The sequence below is a fragment of the Dendrobates tinctorius genome, unplaced genomic scaffold (genome assembly GCF_039654945.1).
Source record: "Dendrobates tinctorius isolate UK_male_01 unplaced genomic scaffold, ASM3965494v1 ptg000158l, whole genome shotgun sequence".
Lineage (NCBI taxonomy): Eukaryota > Metazoa > Chordata > Amphibia > Anura > Dendrobatidae > Dendrobates > Dendrobates tinctorius.
Window position 1 is genome coordinate 17,169,594 of NW_027361825.1, and position 25,479 is coordinate 17,195,072.

General features: G+C 43.6%; 1 protein-coding gene across 1 annotated transcript in view; it reads right to left on the minus strand.

The window, feature by feature from the left end:
* Positions 1–25,479, minus strand: part of PLEKHG2 (pleckstrin homology and RhoGEF domain containing G2) — a 113,820-nt gene that overhangs the window by 73,372 nt on the left and 14,969 nt on the right. Inside the window, exon 2 of the mRNA XM_073549017.1 lies at positions 21,837–21,921. The gene's annotated coding sequence lies outside the window, so the exon portion shown is untranslated. The remainder of the gene's footprint in view (positions 1–21,836; positions 21,922–25,479) is intronic.

Sequence of the window (25,479 nt, forward strand, 5' to 3'; positions counted from 1 at the left end):
TTTATTCCATGGCGCTTTACATGTGAGGGGGGTATACATAAAAACAAGTACAATAATCTTAAACAATACAAGTCATAACTGGTACAGGAGGAGAGAGGACCCTGCCCGCGAAGGCTCACAATCTACAGCGGGATGGGTGATAATACAGTAGGCGAGGGTAGAGCTGGTCGTGCAGCGGTTTGGTCGATCAGTGGTTACTGCAGGTTATAGGCTTGTCGGAAGAGGTGGGTCTTCAGGCTCTTTTTGAAGGTTTCGATGGTAGGCGAGAGTCTGATATGTTGTGGTAGAGAGTTCCAGAGTAGGGGTGATGCGCGAGAGAAATCTTGTATGCGATTGTGGGAAGAGGAGATAAGAGGGGAGTAGAGAAGGAGATCTTGTGAGGATCGGAGGTTGCGTGCAGGAAAGTACCGGGAGACGAGGTCACAGATGTATGGAGGAGACAAGTTGTGGATGGCTTTGTATGTCATGGTTAGGGTTTTGTAATGGAGTCTCTGGGCAATTGGGAGCCAGTGAAGGGATTGACAGAGGGGAGAAGCTGGGGAATAGCGGGGGGACAGGTGGATTAGTCGGGCAGCAGAGTTTAGAATAGATTGGAGGGGTGCGAGAGTGTTTGAGGGGAGGCCACAGAGCATGAGGTTGCAGTAGTCAAGGCGAGAGATGATGAGGGCATGGACTAGGGTTTTTGCAGATTCTTGGGTGAGGAATGAACGGATGCGTGAAATATTTTTGAGTTGAAGTCGGCAGGAAGTGGAAAGGGTTTGGATATGTGGTTTGAAGGAGAGATCAGCATCAAGGATTACTCCGAGGCAGCGAGCTTGTGGGACTGGGGAGAGTGGGCAGTCATTTACTGTAATTGATAGGTTCGTAGGGGGGGTCACGTGAGATGGGGGAAAGATGATGAATTCTGTTTTGTCCAATATTGAGCAATATTGAGAAGAGGGAGTCCAGAGTCCCTGTGAAAATGGAGCTGTAGTGCGCATGTGTGACCATCACTCCTATATACAGTTAAGGCTAATTTCACATTAGTGTTTTTGCGCAGCGCATCGTGCGCAATAGAAATGCATGCAAAAACGCATTATGCGTTTTTGCATGCGTTTGCGTTTTTATGCGCATTCGTTCTCTAGAGGTTAAAACCAGTGTCTACACATTTTTACGCCAAAACCGCATGCGCACAAAAAGCAGACGAACGCATGTTCCCATAGACTGTAATGCGTTATTCTGTTGCATTCCGTGCGCAAGCGTTTTTTTTTTACACCTTTTGGCGGACCCAAAAATGCAATAGGTTGCGTCTGGTGCGCCTAGGCGCACACCTTGAAAAAACGCATGCGCATGAAAACGCATACGAACGCGTGCAAACGCAAGACCATGCGCACGCCATGTTAAACATAGGTACGCATGCGCATAGACGCGCACGATGCGCTGCACAAAAAAACGCTAATGTGAAACCAGCCTAATAGAGCAATTGTTGCACATGCTCACTATTCTTCAATCTACACAGGGGACATTGGGCAGTAGTGAGCATGTGCAAACTCAATTTATCTATTTTATAAGCCATATTTTGTTGCATGCCACAAATTTCCTGTATTCCAGCTCCATGGAACAAGTTACGTATTTTATAAGACATTTTTGTATGTGGAGAAAAAAACACCTCTTCTGTTACTGGGAATCAGTTCAATGAAAAATGACCGCCCAGTATAGCTGTCCCTGCCTCAGATATGGCAATCCTACTTATACAGATTGATTATGACTAACTTTAACAAATAAAATATTTACAGATATTCTTCATCTTAACTGGCAATGAGGTTATGACTCATCGATGGGGGCGCTGTTCCATTGATGTCTAAAGAATTGATGCCTTAAGTAGTGGTGAAAAATGGTACTGCAAGTAGTAATAATAGGTAACAAGGCACGCCAAAATTTAAAAAAAAACACAATCCCAAATATATCAATGTCCTAAATAATTAAAACTTCCCCAAGGGTGGCCAATTTAAAGTTGCCTCTGCTTGCATTTCAGAAGAACGCCAACTTTTCTGCCATTCTTGCCGCAGTTGGACCCAAGTAGTCTTGTCCATTTAGTCCTATTCCTTTTTGATCACTAGCGATCAGTTTTGAGAGAACCTTTTAGCAAGCGTTTGACTTCTCTGTAGCACCACCACTGGGGAAGAGAAGAATTACATAGCACCTATCGATAATAATGGACTCTCAGGTCCTCCACAGAGAGAGACGCTTTTTGTAGCATCTTTCTACTCTACTTGATAGATTAGGGTCCGGATCTGGCAAGCCCCTTCTACTTACTAGCCCCCTATACCATAAAGAGCCATTGATGATCTCCGATCCCAGTGAGTGTGGAAGAAATATCCCAGTTCTGAGTCCTGGGCAACATATCAGACGACGCCTGAGGTTGTGCTTGTGTTTCATCCCAGCTTGGAGCGTTTCGCCATCTTAATTGCTTCCTTCACATGTGATTCTGATATAATTTGACTCTGATGAAAAGCTTAATCTGTCTTCAAGTTCATTCCGGATGATGTACGAGGAGTTTCCACTTCTGAACATAGAAAGATTTGGATTCTCTACCGAGCGTTGGCTTTACAATCCAGCTTATGCCTACTGTTCTCTGCCCTGAGGATCAGATCTGTAATATGATGTGGGGGAAGCTCAAATGTAACATATAGGGTACAAAACATTAAAGGGAATGTTCTCACATCTACCATCCAATAATCCCGACAGCTCACCACTGAAAGAGCCAGAGACGACAGACTTAATAGACCTCCTGCTCACATGCAATGGATCCATAATATGGTGCCCATAGTCTGCCATGGGCCCATATTGTACCTCCTAGTGCCTCCTATGGAGCTTTGTTGTTTCAGTAGAGAATATGGTGCATTATAGAACACAGTGACCTGACAGTACACCATATGGCACAATATAATAAACACGGCACTCATCCAATCAGGGGTTTGTGGTGCCCAAGTAGGGTATCCAGTCCGCAGTATATAGTGTTGAAAAAACGTGGCACTTAAGGAGCAGTATGGCATGAGAAAAAAGGTTCCATTTATTGTGCATCCAAAAAATAACGTTAAACAATTTCGGTCCTAGTAGGGACCTTTGTTAGAACCAAATGAAATCATGGTGAAAGACGTGTACAAAAACCATAGAGGATAAAAAAAAAAGGAAAAATATATCAGACAATGCAATACAATAACATAATACTTAAACAATAATTCTGTGCCTTTTGATTCCATGTTCACAGGTAGCATTTTGGGCTCTTCATCCCACCGAGACGACTTCCACGGCAACCACCTCTCTTTTGATCGCTTATGACATAATATACTCTCTTCAAATTGTACTGAATTATTATTTAAATATTATGTTATTGTATTGCATTGTCTGATGTATTTTTCCTTTTTTTTACCCTCTATGGTTTTTGCACACATCTTTCACCATGATTTCATTTAGTTCTGACGATGGACCCTACCGAGACCAAAAACGTTTAACGTTATTTTTTGGATGCACAATAAATGGAACCTTTTTTCTCATGCTATACTGCTCCTTGTGTGCCAAGTTTTTTCAACACAATACACCATATGTCAGTATACCGACATTACTGTGTACTGCCATATGGTGTACTGACAGTCCTGTGTACTGCCATGTGGTGTGCTGCCATATAGTTAGTGACAGTCCTGTGCACTGCCATTTGGTGTGCTGTCAGATCTGTGTGCTGCAGTATGGTACAATGTTATGTTGGTATACTATACACTATATGGCAGCACACAATATGACAGTACAATGGACCATCAGTACACTATATGGCAGTACACAAACATGACAGCACGCCATATGGCAGTATACAGGACTGTCAGTACACTATATGGCAATATACAGACATGACAGTACACCATATTGCAATATGTGAACCCAGGGGCACCAGATGTAGACATATGAGGACCTGCCAGCACACCATACTACTGCACACTATACTGTTGCTCACGTACTTAACAATACACAGTATAGCAGTATGTAAATCTGCCACCACGTTATATCAAAGTACCCAGACCTGATAGGACACCATAATGCAGCACATGAACCTCACAGTTCACAATATGGTAGTACACTAAAGGCTAGGATAAAAGACCTTTCAATACAACATTTGGCAGTACACCAAAATGTTAGTACACCATATGGCATTATGGAAAACCGACAGCACACCGTATCTCAACACACGGCTCAGACAGTGCATCATATGGCAGAAGATCGGCCTGACAACTCAACAAATAGCGGCACTTGAACCTGACTGCACTACATATGACAGTATACAGACCTTGTAGCACACCCTTGTGTTTAACATAGACAGTACTACAGATGTGTAGGGACTCCATGTCCTGCCATAGAGAACCTATTCCCTGCCATAGAGGACCCATGCCCCACCATAGAGGACCTATGCCTCGCCATAGAGGACCCATGCCCCGCCATAGAGGACCCATGCCCCGCCATAGAGGACCCATGCCCCGCCATAGAGGACCCATGCCTCGCCATAGAGGACCCATGCACATCCATAGAAGACCCATGCGTGGCCATAGAGGACCCATGCCCCACCATAGAGGATCCATGCCCTGCCATAGAGGACCCATGCTCCGCTACAGAAGACCCATGCCCCACCATAGAAGACCCATGCCCCACCATAGAGGACCCATGCGCGGCCATAGAGGACCCATGCCCCCCCATTGAGGACCTATGCCCGGCCATAAAGAACCCATGTCCCACCTTAGAGGACCCATGCCCTGCCATAGAGGACTCAAGCACCGCTATAGAGGACCTATGCCCCGCCATAGAGGACCCATGCCTTGCTATAGAGGACCCATGCCCCCCCATAGAGAACCCATGTCTATGGCTTTGCACAAGCTCCAACCAGACGTAGCCAATAACTATAATCTGTTGTGCACGTAAAAAGTTCCTACATACAAATAAGCAATTTCAAAGTATAGACAAAAAATTCAGAAAATGTGGATTCTTCAATGTCATTGGAGGAGGTACAAAAATAGGGAACTTAAAACATAACATTAAATGGTAAATATTAAAATACATAGATACAACAAACATAGAGATCAGAATCCACAAGGTACAGTAGCAGCAAGAACCTAAATCTGCTAAGTCAGGGGTCTATCATAAACTACCAATACCAGTACCACTGGCAGTGCAGTAAAATAGACCTAGTGAGAGATAAGAAGCCTGAAAACATGCCAGTACCACTGACATTCTGCCCCAACATTACAATAGAGATCCATATAATAAAAACTGGAACATTCTCACCCAGTAAAGTTAGATGATAGTGTGGCGCCCCTGAGGCTCAGTCGCCACAGAGGTACTGCACCTTCTCCTAAGGTGTAGTGCCCCACCACCTAGGTAAGTTGGGAACTCCTTTCCACACTCCAACACCTGCACCCCACACAGGATAGTTCAGAAAAGGACCACATTGCGGCTCCATGTTTAGAGGGTAGTAGAGCACCTTTCGTGGGTTCTTGCTTCGTAACACGAGATGTGCTGGGAGGTGGGTGGAGTTGAGATATATAAAAGGTTGGGAAGGTTTAGAATTACAGGTCAGTCTGACAGGAGGTCAGCCTGGGAGTGAGTCTGGACAGTCAGTCAGGAGAGTCTGAGGACGGGTCCGAGAGGAAGGAGATCCCTAGAAGAGGGAGAGAGGAAGGAGTGCTGCAGCTGCCTCAGTGATCTGAGCCAGCTGGCACGGGAAAGGAACAGAAGGAGAAAGACGTAGAACTGCAACCTAAGCTTCCATAAGAGAGAGAAGGAACAGTACGGAACGAAGCAGTAGGAGAACAGAGAGGAGTTGTGGGTTGGAAGAGGAACCCTGCCTATAGGTTCTCAGCGCAAGGCCGGGGCCCGGTCCCCGAGGTTGTATGGACACTTATGGTTCTGCAGCAGACAACGGTGGAGTAGTTGGCTGTAAATGCATTACTCCTATCCAAGACTTGGGGCACAACAGCAACTGAATAGAGAGCCAGGACTCCAGAGAAGGGAGTCCCCGAGAGTGGCTACAGCTGTCTGTCATACAAGTAGAGTTGTTAGGAACATCTGACAGGAGGAACTTCAGAGTACCACGGTACTGGAGCTCTTCACACTAAAAGGCGCAATAGAGGAGTCGTTCGGGAGAGGTACATGTTCGCGGAGTGTTGGAGAGGAGAATCCTGACTTGCCCGGGAGGTTGGTTGATTCTCTACCCGGCACGGAGGCAGGCACCAGTGTGTACCACGAACTGTGAGTAAAGCTTTGGAACTGCAAGCCCTGGTGTCTTCCATTCATTTGTGCGCCAACACCATCAGCACTGCTACATCTGGGTACCAACATTCCTCACACTGCCTGCGCCTATTCACTGCCCTGGGGTTACAGCTTCACCTGTGGGGAGCTACACCATCTATGCTGCAACAACATCAGCCCCAGAGGATCTGCATGCAGCGTTGGCTTAACATCTTGCTTGCCAAACACCACAGGTGGCGTCACGAACTATCACATAAACTGTATCTCAAACCACCATTGATTTGGGTGCCCAGGGCCACGGACCGGGTCACCGCCGCTGTGACACATTCCCCCTGACACCGGCCCGGTACCGAGTACCCCACAGCCCTGGGAGGGCTACCCAATAGGACCGCCGATATTTGTTGAAAGAACCTCTTATGGAGCTGATGGTACTAGGCCATAAACATAAGCATCAATGCCAAGAGTAGGAATCATTATGCCATTCCAAAAAGGCACCACCCCCAACGCGTTTCACCCCACCAGGACTCATCAGGGGATATGGCCAGGACAGGATGGCTCCACCATGCCAGGTATAATTCATGGGAGGCTCTTGATTTAGGTTCTTGCTGCTACCTTGGGGGTTCTGATCTCTATGCGTGTTGTGCCTATGTATTTTAATATTTACCATTAAATGTTATGTTTTAAGTTCCCTATTTTGCTACCTTCTCTAAAAAGTTTCTATAAACAGAACAGTGATTGTTCTGCCCTGCAATGCTGCCCAGCGGGCTATAGCTGGGATTTATGGTTGGGCACGATGTCCGATGTGTGGCATTAGGACGTGCCTTGGCATAACCCCAGTGCACGACTAGGAGAAAAGCTTTATGTCCATAAAGTTGAACTCCAGAAAAACCTTCATAGACTGCTCACATTTTATAATGATTACACTTGCCAATCACTGAAAATGTCTTTACCGACAATGACCCGGGGTAACTAATATCATCCCAGATCCGTCGTCAGCTCATCACTACATGTAAAATGCCCTCATTCCTGTGAATGGTAGAATGCAGAGTCTGTGGCTCGTATTTCTGGGCCACGGGCCAGCTCATTGTAGATGCTGTCTGGCAAATCTTCATACATTTATTTGGACACTGTATAGCAAAATTATTTGGACACTGTGTGGCAGTTTTTCACTTTTATTTGTACATTGTATGATTCTTTTATTTGGACACTGTATGGCACTTTTTTGCGTGCACTGTAAGGTACTATTATTTCACGTTATATGGCACTTTTATTTAGACCCTATATGGCATTGTTATTTGGACATTGACATTATTATTATTATTTTGACACTGTATAGCACTTTTATTTGGGCAGTGTATAACATTATTTGGGCACTGTATTACACTGTTATTTGGAGTCTCTATGGTACTTTTATTTGTACATTGATTGTATGGCACTGGTATTTGGACACTTTATGGCACTTTTTGGGGGCATTGAATGGCACTGTTATTTGGATATTGCATTGCATTATCATTTGGACACTATTGCACTGTTATTTGAGCACTGTATAGCAAAGTTATTTGAACACTATATAGCAAACTTATTTGGACACTGTAGGGCAATGTTATTTGGACATTGTATGGCACTTTCATTTGGACACTTTATGGCACTTTTATTTGGACACTGTATAGTACTGTTATTTGGACACTGTATGGCACTTTTATTTGGACTCTATATAGAACTGTTATTTGGACACTATATGACACTTTTATTTGGACTTTGTGTGACATTTTTATTCGGATACTGTAAGGCACTTTAATTTGGAAACTGTATGTCACTTTTATTTGGACTCTGTATGGCACTTTTATTTGGACTCTGTATTGCACTTTTATTCGGACACTGTATGGCACTTTTATTTGGACACTGTATGGGTCTTTTATTTGGACACTGTATGGCACTTTTATTTGGCACTTTTACTCAGACACTATATGGCACTGTTATTTGGCCTCTGTATGGCACTGTTAATCGGACACTGCATGGCACTGTTATTTGGCCTCTGTATGGCACTGTCATTCGGACACTGCATGGCACTGTTATTTGGACTCTGCACCTTGCGGTGATTTTATGTACACAGTACTATGTGCATACAAAATAACTATGCCAATAGTTTATGTATACTGGGCGTGCAGGGCCGCGTCATCCCTCATACTTCTGTACTCACAATGAATTAGATAACTTGAGGCAGCACATTTTAAGGTATTAATAGTTAATTTCTGAATGACAGTTTAGCAGTGAGCCCTGTGCTGGCCATCCAGATGAGGAGAGGGTTAACCATCCTCAGGGGGCTCAGTAGGGGAAGGAGACAAGAGTTTGGATGTTGGTGCAGGGAGGAGGGGGCTGTGTACAGGAATGCTGCAGTAATCTCACAATGTCCCCACAGCTGGAGCAGAGGAGACAACCACAGCAGCAAGAAGATCCTTACAAGACAGAATAGACCGCAAGCTTCTGTGCCATGCGCTCCGTGCTCATCCTACGCACATATGTGATTATAGCACTTTGTCTATCATGGAGGATAGTAGAAATGCTGCATCAGTCTCCTCTTAGAACATCTGGGATAAAAGATTATATTTTGGGTTGTCTATATATGTTTAATTTCAGTGCCTTGTGTTATATAACCAACAGTGATATGAGGATGAGATAAATAATACTGAAATCCCCTCAAAATACAATATACAGCAATCATATATAATGTAGTGATTAATGTTGATCTCAGCCTGCAATACCTTATGCTGATAGTACTATATAATATACCGTACACTATACACTGGTATCACTTCTAATATACTGTACAATGCTGATATTACATAATATACACTGGTATCACTTATAATACACTTTACAATGCTGATATTACATAATATACACTGATATAACATATAATATACTGTACATTGCTGATATTACATAATATACACTGGCATCACTTATAATATACTGTACAATGCTGATATTACATAATATACACTGGTATCACTTATAATACACTGTACAATGCTGATATTACATAATATACACTGGTATCACTTATAATACACTGTACAATGCTGATATTACATAATATACACTGGTATCACTTATAATACACTGTACAATGCTGATATTACATAATATACACTGATATAACATATAATATACTGTACATTGCTGATATTACATAATATACACTGGCATCACTTATAATATACTGTACAATGCTGATATTACATAATATACACTGGTATCACTTATAATACACTGTACAATGCTGATATTACATAATATACACTGGTATCACTTATAATACACTGTACAATGCTGATATTACATAATATACACTGGTATCACTTATAATACACTGTACAATGCTGATATTACATAATATACACTGATATAACATATAATATACTGTACATTGCTGATATTACATAATATACACTGGCATCACTTATAATATACTGTACAATGCTGATATTACATAATAAACACTGGTATCACTTATAATACACTGTACAATGCTGATATTACATAATATACACTGGTATCACTTATAATACACTGTACAATGCTGATATTACATAATATACACTGGTATCACTTATAATACACTGTACAATGCTGATATTACATAATATACACTGATAAAACATAATATACTGTACATTGCTGATATTACATAATATACACTGGCATCACTTATAATATACTGTACAATGCTGATATTACATAATATACACTGATATTGCATACAATACACTGTACAATGCTGAAATTATATAATATACACTGGTATCACTTATAATATACTGTACAATATTGATATTACATAATATACACTGGTATCACATATAATTTACTGTACAAAACTGATATTATATAATATACACTAATATCACATATAATATACTGTACAATACTGATATTATATAATATACACTAATATCACATATAATATACTCTACAATACTGATATTATATAATATACACTGATATAACATATAATACATTGCACAATACTGATACTATATAATATACACTGATATCGCATATAATATGCTGTACAATACTGATATTGTATAATATACACTGATATCACATATAATATACTGTACAATACTGATACTATATAACATACAATGATATCACATATAATATACTGCACAATACAGATACTATATAATATACACTGATATCACATATAATATGCTGTACAATACTGATATTATATAATATACACTGATACCACTTATAATATACTGTACAATACTGATACTATATAATATACACTGATATCATTTATAACATTCTGTACACTACTGATATTATATAATGTATACTGATATCACATATATACTGTATATATATATATATATATATATATATATATATATACACAGTTGTGCTCAAAAGTTTATATATTCAGGCAGAGTTTTTGCTTTCTTGTCCTTTTTTCATAGAATATGAATGATACTACCAAAACTTTTTCTTCACTCATGGTTAGTGGTTGGGTGAAGCCATTTATTGTCAAACTACTGTGTTCTCTCTTTTTAAATCATAATGACAACCCAAACATTCAAATGACCCTGATTAAAACTTCACATACCCCATTTCTTAATACCGTGTATTGCCCCCTCTGTCAAGGGGTCCTTCTCCGATACCACATAATCAACAGAGCGAGGGAAGCGTGAACAATCCCAAGACCTTTATTATAGGCAAAACTAAAAGGTCCATAAACAATCCACAACACTGAGGATACAATAGTCCAGAACACGAATGCAGTTTAGTAACAGGATGAATGTCCAAGGAGATGAGAGCCCAATAATCTAGCAGACAGAGGATGAAATGGGTCCATATGCTTCCCCTTCTTTCTGACGTGCTGTTCTCACACGATCATCACCACACAGGCTCTGACTTGAACAGCTCCTGCCCACCCCAGCCCCCTCCTTATGTCCAGGGGTAGTCAGACAGGTTGGTGCGGTTTTCAGGCCTCCCAGACCTGACTACAGGGGGTTCATCAAGAGGACATCGGAAGGTGAATATAACCCGATTTTTTAATTTTAATTCTATTTTTTACAAGGATATGGTACCCAGAGCACGGAGGACAGTGTCCTCTCCTCCGGACCGTGGGTACCATCCGCAAATGTTCTGCTTACTTTTCGCATGGTGGGCATAGCCACATGCGGGAAGTAAGCAGAACAATGAATTCCTATGTGGGCGGAATTGCTGCGATTCCACAAAATAATGAGCATGCTGCGTATTTTTCCGCAATGCGATTCCGCCGCAGGAAAATCTGCAGCATTAGCACAGCGTTGCGGAATCCCATAGGATTGCATGGGATGCTGTTTTTTTGCGTTTTCGCGGAAAAATCGCGCGTTAAAAACCGCGAAAAAACCGCGACGTGTGAACGCAGTCTAAAAGTCAGCACTAAATTAAAAGTTCCATATCTCTGGACCCTTATGGCAGATTCATATTTTTAAATTACCATACATTAGCTAAAAATAGCTGATATGCACTTTAAGACCCCCATACACATTAGATGAAAGTTGACCAGCTGATCATCTGATGTATGTGGAGCCTCATAACTCTCCCTCAACAGATGATGTCAAGGTGATTGAAGGACCGGAGTGTTAAAATTTTAACTCCTATCCTTTTGTTTTCAGGGTAACGAAGCCACAATGAGAGGAATCTGGCAGCAGCTTTCTCTTCTTTGCTCATTGAACAATTCACAAGCCTAGCGGTTCTGTGCTGTCTAGGTAGAAATAGATGTTTGTGGAGTAGAATGGTCATCCGTCAACTGTCTCGTGTATGGCTGGCTTTAGATAGCTGTTGGGCAAATGACCAAACACTCAACAGATTTTTCTTCAAAATCCTGTTCCCCCCAGCACAAAAGCTACAACGAATGGGATACGTATTTTCAGTGGGGAGACAGGACCAAGGTGCTGCGAAATATCTTTTGCAACAGCTTATCCCCAAGAGAACGAGAGGATGATTTATTGAATGATGACCAGGATTTAGATACCCTTAGGAGAGGTCATTAATATCATATTGGTGGGTTCCTGGGTCCGGTACCCAGCACACCTACCAATCAGCTGATTACAGCTCCTTTTGCTGCTGGAAGCTCCCACACACTTCAATAGAAGCTATCTTCAATACCTGAGCGGCACAGTGTTCAGGTCTGTGCTTTTCCGGCTCTCTACATTTTGTACTAGTTCCCGCCAGAGGTGAAAACAGCTGATCAGCTGGGGTGCCAGGTGTCGAACTCCCACCAATCTTATTACTTATCCTAGGGACAAGTCGTGGATAACCCTATTAATGTGTATGAGATTCTTTAGTAAATGTGCCCCAATGAGCCCAGTATGCTGAATGTTCAAAGGAAGGCATCAGGAACATTGGATACCAGAGAAGGGGGAAGGAAAATTTTGGCACGCTCTACTTCTCATATCCACTTCCTCAATGTTAACTAAGTCCCTATGACTCCATTTAGCTTTATCCCCTTATTGTTCTCATCCCATCAATCGGATCCTTTGGATCAATATGGATTTCCATCCAAACAATAGATTTTGCTCTTAGAAGTCAGTTTCCTTCTGCAGAGGGAGTAAACAAGTAGGATAATTAATGGTTGCATGTAGATATCAAAGAAGGACATTCTAGAGGGCGACGAGACATGAAAAAGCCTGTTACATGGATGGTGGCCCACCCCCAGGACTACTGTGTCCATGGAGAATTCAAAAGCCAATTATGTTTGTAACCAGGCTAATGAAACTAAGTCAAACATTGACTTCAATAAGGACTTTGGTAGATGCTGGTCATCTTGGAAGCCTTGCAGATACCTCCTGGCCTCACAGCCACTGATTGTGTTTGTACTGTAAAGGGAAGTAAAGTTAATATTTCCTGGGAAAGTAGGGAGACTGAAATCACTCAGCCATGGTTCAGTAAGAGAAATAATTTGTGTTCCTCTTCTCCCCAACATCTGGTCATTAGAGGAGCCTAGAAGGCAGATCTTTTCAGAGTTCTTCTCATGTGTTTTCTGTAAACATTCTCCTAATCTCCCTCTTCCTCTCATCCAGCTTCTGTAGTAAGGTCCTCTAATGATCTCCTCTCTGCTCCTCACACCCTTTTCCTCCTCATTGGAAAATTATTGCCCCATGATTAAAGGCCTCCATGCATATTAAGCTAAATTTGGTCAAACCTGCCAATATTGACAATCTAATGTGCATGGGGGTGGGGGGCTCCTGACTATTCTCTGACAGATTATGTCGGGGGAGAGAAGGATATAGCACGTTGGATTTCCAATAGCCAATCTATTTGTTCTCTGGAATATAAGTTATCACCAGAGGAGTTTTGACAGTGACTCTCGTATAGGTGAATAGGGGGAGACAGCTGCCGGACAAACAACCAACAGTGATCTAATGTGTATGAAGGACTTAAAGTGAATCAATCAGTAACATCAACCCCTCCATACTGCATATATAGGCAGGTCTTTAAAATGTAAATCCATCGACACCTTTATATCATCTATCTGTTGCTGCATTGCCGAGTAAGTAGCATTTTAAATCACATGGAAATTATCAATTAAGTGATCTGGATATAGCATTCTCTTGACTCCCTCCTCCTGCCTTACTATCTTGATTGATAGCTTACTGTCTGATTTCCTTGCCTGGCTCCTGACATCACATTGACAGTGAGCTATCAATCAAGCTAAAGATGCTGGTGCTGGCCGGGGAAACATAGGATGGCAGTTGCTTGGGAAGTGCTTTGTCACACCAAGAGCTGTTGTGAGTTCATTTTCCCCTTCACCATTGAGGTCTGATGAACTCCCTCTTCTGGTGAAGGAAGGTAGTGAGGCTGATTACCAAGCATCTGGGCAGGATGATGATGACTGGGTGACGGGAATTGCTGACTGGATATAAGGCAGCCGACGCCCTTCTGCCTTGCTGGTGATCTCTCTGAGGGATTCTAGGAGACCAGTCTGATTCCTGCTCCTCAAAAGCTAAGTTTTCTGCTCTGTTTTTTGCATTTGTGTTTTGTTTTTGTTTTTCCTTGTTTTTCTGGATTTCTGCCATTCCCCGCTGGGGTGAGCTGAATTCCTTTTTGCTCTGTCTTCAGAAAATACCTGAGTACTGATATAGTCTTTTTGAAGCCTAGCGTCTTCAGGGCTTTTTTCCCTATCAGCTGTTGGCTCTTGTTTTGATAGGGTTTTGGCGGATTACAGACAGCAGCTTTTCTATCCTGTCCTTTGTAGTTAGCTTGGGCCCCATCATTTGCTCAGCCTATCTTTCTATCTGTGTGAGTGTTTTTTCATCTTGCTTCACCGTCATTATATGTTGGGGGCTGCCTATTGCTTTGGGGTCTGCTCTGGGGCAGTTTAGATTTCCCTTTCTGTCTTTAGGCTATGTAGTTCTCCGGCTGTGATCGAGGGGTCTAGGGCACCGTAGGAACCCCCCACGGCTACTGCTAGTTGTTGTTGATAGGTTCAGGGGTCTGTAATCCGATAGCTGCCAACTTTTCTGGTTTTCTGGACTTAGCTAGTATTTCTGTTTTTGCCTCCTACGGTGACTCATTCATAACAGAATCACCAGCCTTACCGAAGATCCTAGGGTACTCAATAGCAGGAAAGAATTGTGTAAAAAAAAAAAAAAAAAGTGTGTATATTTTTTCCTCTATATCTCTGAGGCCGTAGGGGGAATTTTTTTCTCTCTCAATGGAGATAAAGCAATTGTCTGATCGTGTGGAGCAGCTCGCTGCGGAAGTGCGGGGAATTTCCGCCTACCTTGCTCATTCACATGCTGCTGAACCAAAGATCCCTACTCCTGATGTGTTTTTTGGGGATCGGTCTAAATTTTTGAATTTCAAAAATAATTGTAAATTATTTTTTGCCTTGAAGCCTAACTCGTCAGGAAGCTTCGCGCAGCAGGTTAAAAGTGTCATCTCTTTGCTGCGCGGCGATCCCCAGGATTGGGCGTTTTCTTTGAAACCAGATGATCCTATTCTGACTAATGTGAATGCATTTTTTCAAGCCTTGGGGTTGTTGTATGACGAACCTAATGCTATTGATCAGGCTGAAAAGGCCCTGTTGGCATTGAGCCAGGGTCGAGATTCTGCAGAATTGTACTGTCAAAAATTCCGAAAGTGGGCGGTCCTTACTACCTGGAATGATAATGCCTTGGCAGCTCTCTTTCGGAAGGGTTTGTCAGAAGCCGTAAAAGATACTATGGTGGGATTTCCTGTTCCCTCTGGTCTTGACGATTCTATGTCATTAGCCATTCAGGTTGATCGGCGTTTACGTGAACGCAGGACTGCACGAGAGGTGTTGCCACCTGGTGAACAAGTGTCTGATACTATGCAATGTGATAGAGTTTTGTCCAGGGAGCAACGTCAGGAGTTCAGAAGGCGTAATAAGCTGTGTTTTTTTTTGTGGAGATGCCTCGCATATTATTTCTGTCTGTCCTAAACGAGAGAAACGTTTTGCACACACGTTTTCTGTGGGTGGTGTTCAACCTAAGTTTCTTCTGGCAATTACTCTGATCTGCTCCCTGTCCACATTTTCCGCCAAGGCTTTTGTGGATTCGGGAGCAGCCCTGAACCTAATGGACTTGGATTTTGCTAAACGTTGTGGATTTCCGATGACACCTCTGCGGACGCCTATCCCTTTGAGGGGGATTGATGCTACTCCTTTGGCGAAAAATAAACCTCAGTTTTGGACCCAGGTGGTAATGCGGGTCGCCCCAGACCATAAAGAAAATTGCAGATTTTTGGTGTTGCATAATTTGCATGATACCATTGTTCTGGGGTTTCCCTGGTTGCAAATTCATAATCCAGTTTTGGATTGGAAATCTGTGTCTGTGGTGAGTTGGGGTTGTCGGTGTGCCCTTAGTGAGGCTCCGGTTTTTTCCACCTCACCTCAGTCGCATGATGTTCCTCACTATTTGGCGGATTTTTATGATGTATTTAGTGAGAATGAGTCTGCGTCTTTGCCTCCTCATAGGAGTTATGACTGTGCAATTGAACTGAGCCCGGGGTGTAAATTTCCCAAGGGTCGGCTCTTCAATTTATCTGTACCCGAGCACGAGGCTATGCGATCCTATATTAAGGAGGCGTTGGAGAAGGGTCATATTAGGCCATCCTCTTCACCCTTAGGTGCTGGGTTTTTTTTCGTGGCCAAAAAGGATGGTCATTAAGGCCTTGTATTGATTATCGTGCCCTCAACAAAATTACTATTAAATATCAGTATCCGTTACCCCTGATTTCGGATTTATTCTCCAGAGTTAAAGGTGCTTGCTGGTTTACCAAGCTTGACCTCAGGGGGGCGTATAATCTTATCCGCATTAAGCATGGGGATGAATGGAAGACGGCGTTTAATACTCCGGAGGGACATTTTGAGTACCTGGTGATGCCTTTTGGGCTCACTAATGCCCCTTCTGTCTTCCAGTGCTTCATGAACGATATATTCCGAGACTTTGTGGATAAATTTTTGATTATCTATCTGGATGATATTTTGATCTTCTCCAAGGATTGGGATTCTCATGTGGAACATGTTCGGACTGTGTTCCGGATCTTGAGGGAGAATTCCCTGTATGTCAAAGGATCGAAATGCCTTTTTGGGGTACAGAGGATTTCTTTTTTGGGATTTATTTTGTCTCAGTCAACTATTGAAATGGACCCGGCCAAGGTACAGGCCATTTATGATTGGGTTCAGCCCACTTCTTTGAAGGCCCTCCAGAAGTTTTTGGGTTTTGCTAATTTTTATCGGAAATTTATAGCAAAATTTTCTAGTATTGCCAAGCCATTGACTGATCTGACTAAGAAGGGTGCTGATGTGTTGAATTGGTCTCCGGAGGCTGTTTCTTCCTTTCAGGAGCTGAAGCAAAGATTCACTTCTGTCCCGGTTTTGCGGCAACCTGATGTCTCACTCCCGTTTCAGGTAGAGGTGGACGCTTCTGAGATTGGTGCAGGAGCTGTTTTGTCCCAAAAGGATCCTGTAACATCTAAAATGAATCCCTGTGCTTTCTTTTCCCGAAAGTTCTCTCCATCTGAACGTAACTATGATGTGGGGAATCGGGAACTCTTAGCCATGAAATGGGCATTTGAGGAGTGGAGACATTGGTTGGAGGGAGCTAAACATCAAGTCGTGGTCCTCACTGACCACAAGAATTTGATTTACCTGGAGTCGGCCAAACGCTTGAACCCTAGACAGGCTAGGTGGGCCTTGTTTTTTACACGTTTTGATTTTGTGGTCTCTTTTCTTCCTGGCACTAAGAATGTCAAGGCTGACGCTCTCTCTAGGAGCTTCTTTGCTGATTCTCCTGTGGTGACCAAGCCTGCTACCATCTTAGGCGAAGGGGTAGTTATTTCTGCCATCTCGCCCGATTTGAGACATGCTCTGGAAGTGTTCCAGGAGGACAAACCTGAGCGTTGTCCCAGTGGGAAGTTGTATGTTCCTGACCAGTGGAAGAAGAGAGTGATGTCTGAAGTTCATTGCTCTGCATTGGCTGGTCATCCAGGTATTTTTGGTACTAGAGATCTGGTGAGTCGGTCTTTTTGGTGGCCCGCCTTGTCTCGTGATGTCAGGAATTTTGTGCAGTCCTGTGGGACTTGCTCCCGGTCTAAACCTTGTTCTCGCTCTAGTGGGTTGTTGATGCCTTTGCCGGTCCCCAGGAGGCCATGGACCCATATTTCAATGGATTTCATGTCTGATATGCCTGTCTCTCAGAGAATGACTGTTATTTGGGTGATTTGTGATAGGTTCTCTAAGATGGTTCATCTTGTAAAACTCCCTAAGTTGCCATCTTCCTCTGAGTTGATGCCCCTGTTTTTGCAACAGGTGGTTCGCTTACACGGGATTCCTGAGAACATTGTATCTGACAGAGGAGTTCAGTTTGTGTCTAGATTTTGGAGGACTTTCTGTTCCAAGCTGGGAATTCAGTTGTCCTTCTCCTCTGCTTTTCACCCTCAGACCAATGGGCAGACGGAGAGAACAAACCAGACCTTGGAGTCGTATTTGAGATGTTTTATTTCCGCTGATCAGGATGATTGGGTTTCATTTTTGCCCTTGGCCTAATTTGCTTTAAATAATAGAGCTAGTTCTGCCACTTTGATGTCACCTTTTTTTTGTAACTTTCGGTTTCATCCTCGATTTTCTTCAGGGCAGGTGGAGCCTTCTGCCTGCCCAGGTGTTGACACTGTGGTGGAGAGAATGCACCAGATCTGGGACCAAGTGGTGGATAAGTTATCTCTCTCCCAGGAAAAGGCCCAGCGGTTTTCCAACCGACATAGGACCATTGGTCCCCAGTTTAAGGTTGGTGATATGGTTTGGTTATCATCAAAAAATATCGCTATGAAGGTGGCTTCTCCTAAGTTTAAGCCTAGATTTATTGGACCTTACAAGATTTTGGAGATTATTAATCCGGTCTCTTTTCGTTTGGCTCTTCCTGTCACATTTAAAATTCATAATGTGTTTCATAAGTCCTTGTTGAAGAGGTTTGTTGAACCAGTAGTTCCTAGGGTGGCACCTCCGGACCCTGTATTGATTGAAGGTAACATGGAATTTGAGGTAGAGAAGATACTGGATTCCCGTCTGGCTAGACGGAGACTCCAGTATTTGGTTAAGTGGAAGGGTTATGGTCAGGAGGATAATTCCTGGGTCTCTGCTTCTGATATTCATGCCAAAAGATTAGTGCGTGCCTTTCATCGGGCTCACACTGATCGCCCTGGTGGCGTGGATGAGGGTTCGGTGACCCCTCCTCAAGGGGGAGATACTGTTGTGAGTTCATTTTCCCCTTCACCATTGAGGTCTGATGAACTCCCTCTTCTGGTGAAGGAAGGTAGTGAGGCTGATTACCAAGCATCTGGGCAGGATGATGATGACTGGGTGACGGGAATTGCTGACTGGATATAAGGCAGCCGACGCCCTTCTGCCTTGCTGGTGATCTCTCTGAGGGATTCTAGGAGACCAGTCTGATTCCTGCTCCTCAAAAGCTAAGTTTTCTGCTCTGTTTTTTGCATTTGTGTTTTGTTTTTGTTTTTCCTTGTTTTTCTGGATTTCTGCCATTCCCCGCTGGGGTGAGCTAAATTCCTTTTTGCTCTGTCTTCAGAAAATACCTGAGTACTGATATAGTCTTTTTGAAGCCTAGCGTCTTCAGGGCTTTTTTCCCTATCAGCTGTTGGCTCTTGTTTTGATAGGGTTTTGGCGGATTACAGACAGCAGCTTTTCTATCCTGTCCTTTGTAGTTAGCTTGGGCCCCATCGTTTGCTCAGCCTATCTTTCTATCTGTGTGAGTGTTTTTTCATCTTGCTTCACCGTCATTATATGTGGGGGGCTGCCTATTGCTTTGGGGTCTGCTCTGGGGCAGTTTAGATTTCCCTTTCTGTCTTTAGGCTATGTAGTTCTCCGGCTGTGATCGAGGGGTCTAGGGCACCGTAGGAACCCCCCACGGCTACTGCTAGTTGTTGTTGATAGGTTCAGGGGTCTGTAACCCGAAGCTGCCAACTTCTCTGGTTTTCTGGACTTAGCTAGTATTTCTGTTTTTGCCTCCTATGGTGACTCATTCATAACAAAGAGCACTTAATGACACATTTACATATGTATAAAAATATAATTACCTGGGAATACCGTAACAGATAGAACATATAAAAATGTCAATGGATTTACATTTCAGAGACCTACATGTCTCCATATGTGGTTTTGGTGGGTTGATCTTTTTGACAGATTCTAATTAAGAAGAAAATTGCGTTGAGCAAAAAGATTTGCAGGATCACTGGCAACGATAGTAGTCGGTGGTTGCCGGACTAGAGCCTTGTGAACCTTGTCCTAACTGCCAACATCCCTGGCACCTATTCTGTCTAGTAGGTCTAGCGCGACGTCATTGTTACAGGGCACGACACAAGCACGACGTCAGTCTGGGTCTACTAATCAGTAGAAGCTACGGGGATGCCGGCAGGTAAGAGGTTTGCAGGGCTTTGGTCTGGCAGCCATGAACTAGGATCCAGTGAATTAACTTTAATTTAACAATGTGCTTTCTAGATTGGAAAACCCCTTTGACATTATTGCTCCTCTGTGATGACATCATCCATGTATAACAGTCCGCAGTTTCCAAGATAATTACATATATTGAACTCACACATGCTGTTGATGCTTGGGATATAGATACACTGGCCCATTAGGGCCTTCCTACAATACTTAATATGCACACCCTTATCTCCAGTTATTAACCAGTCTGACTTGTTAACCATTTAGGCAACTTGAAAAAGGGTTCAATCACTCATAATGAAGGGTGGTATGCACTAAAGATGAAAGTGAAGATTACATTTCATAAGAGCCTTTTGGGTCTGCAATGGGGGTCCATAAAGAGGCCTATCTCTACCTCAAGTTGGTCCCTTCCCACTTTCCAGTGGGCACTGTAAACTTGCTCTGGATTCTCCAAGAAAGAAGCGAACTGGGCTATATTCCCCCACAGCCAGCCCCACATATTATTCAAAAATACTACAGTAACTTAGGTCTTTGCTCCATCTACATCAAGTTTTTTGTATACTCTGAGAGAACAGTTTTGTTTTTTATTGTTTGCCTTTGAGAATTCTAAGAAATGAAAGCTATGAAGGAGGGAGCAGCTCTACACAGAGGTCGTGTACGAAGATGAATAATCTGATTGTCATCACCATAAACTCTGCAAATAAACAATAATACGAATGTTATAGGAGTACCGTGGACATCTGCAGCCCAGGACATCCCCGTACAGACCAACAGGGATGGAGGCATCCCTGACATTTACAGGACAATGAGCTCTTTGTGGAGAGGAGATATTAAAAAAACAGAAAAAAATACACTAATTGTAATTGGAGTGATCTAAACAAGGAAGGGCCGAGTCACCCATGACCAGGTCTGATTAGAAGAATTTGGATTTAGAAAAAATGATTTAACCTATTAGGGTCCATCCATGTTTGTCACAAATTGTCAAGCGTGAATCCTATACAACACCAGTCCTTATGAACCTGTAATTGCTCTGTGTTCCATATTGTGCCTCTGTGAGGCTCCGTATTCTCCCCTAGAAGTAGTTGGGGGAGGGTTTCCAATGGGGTCTTAGATTTTAGGAACCCTTATGTGTAAGCTTTCTACTCATCAGTTAAGATTTGTGACCTAGTACCTGTTCTATCCCAATTTTGAACCTTTGCCCATCTTCTACGTCTCCATCTCATCCACTGGCTTGTCCCATGCTTACCACTTTCTTGGACATGGCCTTTTGGAATGCTATGGTGCCAACTGCACCACCAATTGGTGACTACATGGAGGACTTTGGAATTCAACCGTGAAAGGCCAAACTGGGACCAAGGGGGAAAAAATATGGAAATTACGGATACTCCACACTCTAGTCTAGTCAACTCCAAACTAATTTTAGGTTTGAAGATCCATTATTTCAGTGAGAGAAGTTAATATGGGAGCTTTAGGTTAGAGGTCTACACAATACCATGCTGTTAGTGTGATGGCTAGAATATACATTATGGAGGATGTGGGAGGAAATTGGCATTCAACGGGATGGAAATAATGATCTGAAACTCACCAAAAGTAGCCACTGCCAGATATCTTCATCCCATTGTGAGAGGACGTAAATTCTGAGGAGGATGAAGAGCCCAGTAGCTCAGAAGCTGGAAAGATATCAAAATGTTAGATGGTCAAAAAGTAGAGGTTAATTGGTAAGACATGGAAATGGATGTAATGAATGTCAGTAAACTAATAAAGCACATGTTGGACTGACACTTCCTAGTAGATTTCTTTCTACGATTGGGTCCCTAAGAGCTGATCTTGGGGACTATGAGTGCAATAGGGTGTTGGTGGTGTCCATGGTCATGTCCATGGTACAATTTCTAGACCAAAAAAGAGCCCATAAAGGCAAACTGATGATGATTTTTTTAATGAAAACCACCTACAAAAATTATTTAAGGTGAAAAAAGAAAAATGGCCCCAAAAGTGGACAACCTGACGGAAGTCTATGGGGTAAAATGACTCCTTTGGCATAGTACCAGGATGGCTCTACTATTACCCCATAGGCCCAGGCCACCATTACCTACATGTGCTCTACTATTTTAATGTCATTTTGTGAAATAGCATGGCATAGACATTAAAGGGGTTGCAATTTTTTTCCTACTTAAATGCATGCTACTGTGTTTGCTTAAACACTTTGTACCTTTTGCCTTTTCTACAATTGGGTCCTTAAGAGCTCATCTTTGGGGTGTAGGGATTTGTACTCATTTAGGTGCAGCAGAAGGAAAATCAGGAGGCGTGTGGGTTTATTTTCTCCATAAACCCTGCAGCACAAACACAAAATCAACAGCCTTCAGATCCGGCAAACAATACAAAACAGTTCTTAACCGGGCTCTATGTTCCCGGAGGCTCGGTCTGGAGCCACACACACAGGAGGCCTACTATCTCCCAAGTTACAGACCACTCTGTAGTGTCCAGCCTGGACACATGGAAATCTGTCCAACCCTGACAGACTCCCAAACACTCACTGCCATGTGCCAAACACACCTCCATTAGGTAGGCTGTAAACACACCCACAGGTGAGGTATGTGGCACATGGGCTGGTCACATGATCGTGATATCACTGCAGGTCCTCAACCACCTGCAGGTCCTGCAGGGAAAAAGGCGTACAGTGAGCTCCCTCACCCAGATGTGAGGTATATGGGTAGCCAGACCCTCCCATCTCTCATAGCTACCATGTGCACTAAAGACGAAATACTCCAGGTTGCATCGCAGGGAGCAGCCATCTCTGCGACACATACCTCCATTGATTATACGGCCACCAACCTCCTTACATACCTCCCCCTAATGCTTAAATCCGTGGGGCTTGGCACCTTCCATTACCCGAACAGAGACCCTACTCAGTCGCCTTTGATAGTACATCCGTCTGTCAAAATCGGGCCCAGTCAGTGAACCTTTTTGGAACAATGTAACATCTGACTCCGTCATCTCCTCTGATAAAGTTGCCCCTTTGTCAACAACCCCCACCCACAGCGGTCAGTACAGTATGGCGATTCCCTTGCCCCCATACCTACTGTCTGGTCTGACTCTTTGTCACCACGTCCGCTACAGGGTCTCCCGCCTAAGCCACTCAGCATTAAGCTAACAGAGGAGTCACTACTTCTAACTCCCCTATCCTTTAGGCAACCCCCTCATTTCTCCAGACCTCGGGTTGAAAGTGGCCACCATCTTCTTTGCATTTCCTACAGCTGTCTATTGATCTGCACCCTCTCAAGTCTTAGCTGCTCTACCTCTCTTAGGTACGCCACGCAATATTCCAGGAGTATTTGCAGATTTTTAAGGCTGTTTCTTGATCCGACCATGAAGAATGGGACCATTCCATCTTCAGCAGTTATCTGGGCTTCGGCATCAACCGGGATCCTCGCACTCGCCACACCGGACTTATTCACAATTTCCAGCATCACTTTTCCAAGTCTTCCAATGACTTTCCTCACCAGATTAGTAGGCACTTGAACAATGTCTTCCACAAAGCCCAGCCGACTTTAAGCTTTCCTTACATGCTCCAGACGTCAAGCGGCTTCCTTATTCCTCCACAGGATCATCTATTTCGAGCAGAAACAGTGTAGGTGCATGTCACTCAGGATAGCCACCCTCTTCACTGTGACTTCCCTAATCAACAGCATCAGCAACTGCTGAGTCTCTGACGCCCAGTTCACACTACACGCTTCTACCGCCTTTCTAAATGCATTATGCACAGCCTGACTGAAACAAGCTTCTCTCACGTCCTCAGATGCCTCTACCACGTACTTGAAGAGCGAAGTCTCATCCTCTTCATGGACGGACGGCTCCTGCTTTACAGTGGACAATTCCCTCAAGTCATCTGCCATCATTGGGTGATTGTCTGGTTCAGCTTTTAGCGCAAGCTCTCCCTGGACTTCACACTCTTTAAGACCCCTCACCAAGATGGACATTTGCAGCTCCGCCTCCTTACCACTCTGGCACTGCCGTTGTAAGTCTGCGACCACCATCTTCTCCTGTAGAAGTCCTCGTAATGCTTTTCTGAGCACCTCCATGTCTTCCAATATGGCCTTGTTCACGGTTTGACACGTTGACAGATGATCTCTGAGCTCAGAGACTTCATTCTCCCACTCATCCACTCTGTGTTCAGCCGCTTGTCTCAGGACCTTCTCTCACTCGACATGGTCTCTCACTGTTTCTTTAAACACCTCCATTTCGTGATCCTGTTCCATTTTGGCTAGCACGTGTCACACCATAAGTTCTTTAATTATATCTTCAGATGGGGTAGCTTGCCCACCCACTCTCTGCCTCTCCAGAGCTCTACCTGCTCCTTCATCAGCAGGTTCAGCTTTCTCTTGGGTTTCTGCTGGGCTCTCTGAAGATTCAATGTCCTCGTTCCCAGACTCCACTTCCCCAGCTTTGGGTTCTCTGGAGGTCTCACCACCTACTGTCCTGTTGTCACACGCCTCAGTACAGTTTCCTTCCCCTTCCAGAGTTTTGGCGCACTTGTCATCTTCCGCCACATCAGAGGTGAATGAACCACCAGTCTGCTCTCCATGACCTTTGTGGGTTTTCCCTCCACCTGCGCTCTCTGCTGATGGATCTCTACCGTCACAATGTGTCAGTTTTAGTTTCAGCACATCACCGGCTACCTCTGTGCTGGGGTTCGTCAGCGGTAATGTGACCTCCATATCTAGGACATTAAGTTTGATTGAACCTGACCCTGCCTCTTCTTCCCCCCTCTTCTCAGAGAGTGTAGCCTGTCCTGCCTTTCTGCAGCCACCGTGTCCCCAGCAACGAGAGTAAGACTTGCCATTTTTACTCGAGTCCTTCTTACCGCACTTTCTTTCTCTTGCATTATTGTCACAGTCTGAATTGGAGTCACCACCACTCACTCTGTCAACCTGGGAACAAGTCCCCACTTAACCAGATGTCAGACCCCTTTCCTGGAGCTACCCCGTTTTCAACGGTCCCACATTTGGTCACCCCAGCTAAGCCCCAGAGTTGGTCAGACCCACACTTCTGTCCGGTCACCCCTAACTCCGGACTATCGACCTTAGGGGGAGCTACCTCCTCTTCTTTATTAGACCTTATATACATTATTTCTACAGAGACCTCTCCCTTTATCCAGCAGTCCCACAGTACTTCCAAGCCTCGACCTATTATCACAGGATACCGCAAGTCCGGGACAACACCTCCCTCGT